Genomic DNA, 4,124 nt, shown 5'->3' on the forward strand with positions numbered 1-4,124 from the left:
GGAAGGAAGGAAGGAAGGAAGGAAGGAAGGAAGGAAGGAAGGAAGGACATCTTGACTCTGTCTCCCTCTCAAGTTTCTCCCCTTTACTCCTCCCTCCCATTACCACTGAATTCCTTATAACATCCTGCTCACTCCATTTCCTGCCAATGTCATCAGAAAAGTCACCGACAATTGCCATGTTGCCAAATCTGATGGCCTTTTGATTTTGCTGCCACACTAGACCCATAGTGCCACTCCTTCTTCCTGGCAAGTCTGTTCCAGCCCCTGTCACCATTCATTCCATTCTCCTCCTGCCCCTCTGACCGTCTCTCATCTTCTGAGTCTCCTTTGCTGCTTCCTCTTCTCTTTAAATGCTAAATTTGCTTAGTTTCCTCTCCTTGGGCCCTTTCTCTTCTCACTTTATACGCTGTCCTGGGACAAGCTTACAATATTCTTCATTATTCTTCCAAATCATCATGTCTAGTCCCTGAGTACTAGAGGCATGGAGTCAGCCATGCTTTATTGAGAATAGTGGGTTCCATGAGGGTTCTAGGGGTGGCACTATCATACCCATAGCTTGGGCTTATGCCTCGTGACGTGCAAGCACTTTATACTTAGCTGGCAAAGCAGACCATGCGCAAGGCCTTCTGTTAGGCACTGGGGTAAATGCGCACAGACCTGAAACCTTGCATGCAGGTCACCAGCTCTCCTCCTCCTTCTTTGCTGGGTTCCTTTACCCTGGGGTATCCACAAGGCCATACACACCCATCCTGGCCATCACATGTTCTATGCAACATAAAGAATGATCAGTTCAAAAAGGATAAGCTGCTCCACTTTTGCCAACAGCTCAAATTCCTTTTTCTCTTTTCCCAACATCCCACCCATCCTCCAAAGTGAAACAGATCGAACGTCACATGACAACAGTGCCCTCTAGAGGAATGCTTTTCAAATTGCAATGGTGCCCTCTATGTGGTATTGGCAAGCACCAGTACCTTCCATCACACTGGCTCTTCTTCCAACGTGACTTCGTCACTTCACCCATCAACAGGTGGAGTTCATGTTCTTTCATCGGCAGTTGGGGTGGGCTTGTGATTATGGAGGAAATGACGTTATGTGACTAAGCTATCTTCTCCCTGGCTCTCAGCCTTGGAGCCCTGAGCTACCTCTAATGTAATCAGTTCAACTGCCCTGAAGCTGCCACGCTGGGAGGAAGCCCACACTAGCCCATGGGGAGACTACATGAGAAAGAGTCCAGCCCTACCCTCTCCCCGTCCAGTCACTAACGGACTACAACCACTTAGAGACCTAAGTCAGAACAGCCCTGCCAAGCCCTTCTCAAACTCCTGTACCACAGAAAACATGAGAGGTAATAAAAACCATTGGTGCTGTTTTAAAACACTAACTTTTGGGGTAACTTGTTATGCAGCAATAGATCAACTAGAATAGTGGGTCATGAATTCAATTTGGTGTGTCATGACTGGTATGTCTAAAAACTAAGTAGAAGAGAACAGAACAGAACAGAAAATATAATAATAAAGGTCTAAGTATTGAGAAATTTTTTTCAATAACTGTGTGTGTTTGTATATGTTATACTGGATCAAGAAATAAAATGTATCTGTTCCCATGAGTCATATAAAATGCTTCAAGTCTTGAAAATCCAGACTATTAGTGCAATCCCAGAGGTTACAAAGACCAAAGCCCACTGAAGCTGATGTGATTGCAAGTGAGTCAAGAGCATGAGAGTTCTACGATCTTATGAGCACGTTACAGGTGGGCCCATTTAGCTTTACCACCCAGACTGGAAAGAGGTGATTCCCAATAAAAGGGTGTTTTAGGTGGTTCTCACATGTTTTTTTCTAGAATACTTAATACCTTGATTCTCTCAGTAAATATTCTATTACATCAATAGGATATCTGAAACAGTATGATGACAGTTTCTCCACGAAACTCCTGTATCAGATTCACTTGAGGGCTTGTAAAAATTCAGGTCCCTAGGCCTCTGTTGCAACAGACAGGATCAGAGGCTTGAGGCCCAAGACTGCACCTCAACCCAGTTCCGCAGAGAATCATCTGCATACTAAAGTTTGAGATGTACTAAGTCACAGGGAGGATTGTCAGCGATGTATTTGAAATTCAAATTCCCTAGCAAATGAATTCCCGTATCACGCAAAGTCCTTTAAGCTAGTCAGAGTACTGAGAGGTCTCACTGTACCATAGAAGTAACTGGAAATGGCCCTGGTTGTCAAGAAACCTCATCTAAAATTCCTTTCAAGGGAGGGCCAAGCCTGGAACATCTTCATCTTTTAAAGAAGAGATTGTATGGGGAAGGGAGGGCAGGAGGAAGTGGAATAAAATACTATTTTTACTGCCCCTGAATTTAAAAATTCTAAAAAGAGTGTCTCTGTGTGTCTGTCTAGGTGTGTTCTGTAACATATATTACAATATATATACAACATATATTACAACATAATATACAACATATATTACAATATATATTACATACATTGCTATTACATATGTTATGTATATTACAAAACACACTCAAACACACCCAGATATATTATAATAAATACTCTTTTCTGTACATTATGATGTTTTGACCTCTTTCAAAAATCTTCCCTGCGAGGAGAGACTGCCTTTCCCTGTGGCCCAGCCAGGAGCATACACTTGATATGGAAACTGAGCAATCACAGCCAGGCCTTACCTCCTCTGTCTGGCTGGAAGCAATCATTCCTTAATCATTCCAGAACCAGGTACAAAAAAATTGTCCTCCCACCCCAAGTAAGAGCAGATTTGGACTGATAAACTTTGCATGGGTCGCTGTGCTTCAGCTCGAGAAGAGTAGGTCTTACAAGTTTTATCAGACTGTCCAGCGTGCGCCAGCATCTAGGGATCACCCCCTATAGCTTAGAGCGACTGAAACTATTCAAAGTAGCCAAAACTGTTCACCCTGCTCTGCCTTACTTTTCCCAAGGAAACCCCAATAAAGGTCCTGGGCTAAGTGCTTCCCTTGCTCCGGTCTCCTGACCACATCGATGTCTTTCCCATGAGACCCGGTAGGGTGTGCCGTGCTTCCTGTCTCTAGGACCTGTGAGTATAATCAGCTGTTTTCCCGAGACTTTCCTGTGTCCTCTTATGGCTGCACCTGATGGATTGTAGTCTCATAAAAGAATACAGTTCTGGGGCGCCTGGGTGGCTCAGTCGATTAAGCATCCGACTTCAGCCAGGTCACGATCTCGCGGTCCGTGAGTTCGAGCCCCGCGTCAGGCTCTGGGCTGATGGCTCAGAGCCTGGAGCCTGCTTCCGATTCTGTGTCTCCCTCTCTCTCTGCCCCTCCCCCGTTCATGCTCTGTCTCTCTCTGTCCCAAAAATAAATAAACGTTGAAAAAAAATTAAAAAAAAAAAAAAAGAATACAGTTCTGAGGCACCTGGGTGGCTCAGTCGATTAAGCATCCGACTTCAGCTCAGGTCATTATCTCACTGCTTGTGAGTTCAAGCTGAGCCCTACGTCAGGCTCAGTGATGACAGCTCGGAGCCTGAAGCCTACTTCAGATTCTGTCTCCGTCTCTCTACCCCTCCCTTGTTCTCTAGCTCGCTCTCTCTCTCTCAAATATAAAAAGTCAAAAAACAAAAGCCAAAAAAAAAAATTTAAAAAGGAATACAAAACAGTGTTTGCATGTGTCTCTGTGCCTATGCCTGAGTGTGTCCACACACACACACACACACACTCACACACACGCTTTACTTCAACTGATCTCAAGGTTCCCACTGGAGGGGAACCTATACCTTTTTTTCTTCTTTCATTCCCAGAGTTCCATCCCTACTAACATAGATTCACTGGACTGAAAGAAAATTTAGAGATCCTTCAACCCCGTGCTTCCTTAAGAACTTTAACAATAAAATGTTTTGTTTTTTTTTAATCATCATCCATTGACAGGGGCTCCTGGGTGGCTCAGTTGGCTGAGCGCCTGACTTCAGCTCAGGTCATGATCTCACAGTTCGTGGGTTCGAGCCCCGCATCAGGTTCTGTGCCGACAGCTCAGAGCCTGGAGCCTTCAGGCTTCGTTTTCCCTATCTCCCTCTCTCTCTGCCCCTTCCCTGCTCACACTCTATCTCTCTCTTAAAAAAATAAACATTAAAAAAAA

Source organism: Herpailurus yagouaroundi, unplaced genomic scaffold, assembly GCF_014898765.1.
Source record: "Herpailurus yagouaroundi ecotype Mexico unplaced genomic scaffold, PumYag 221, whole genome shotgun sequence".
NCBI lineage: Eukaryota > Metazoa > Chordata > Mammalia > Carnivora > Felidae > Herpailurus > Herpailurus yagouaroundi.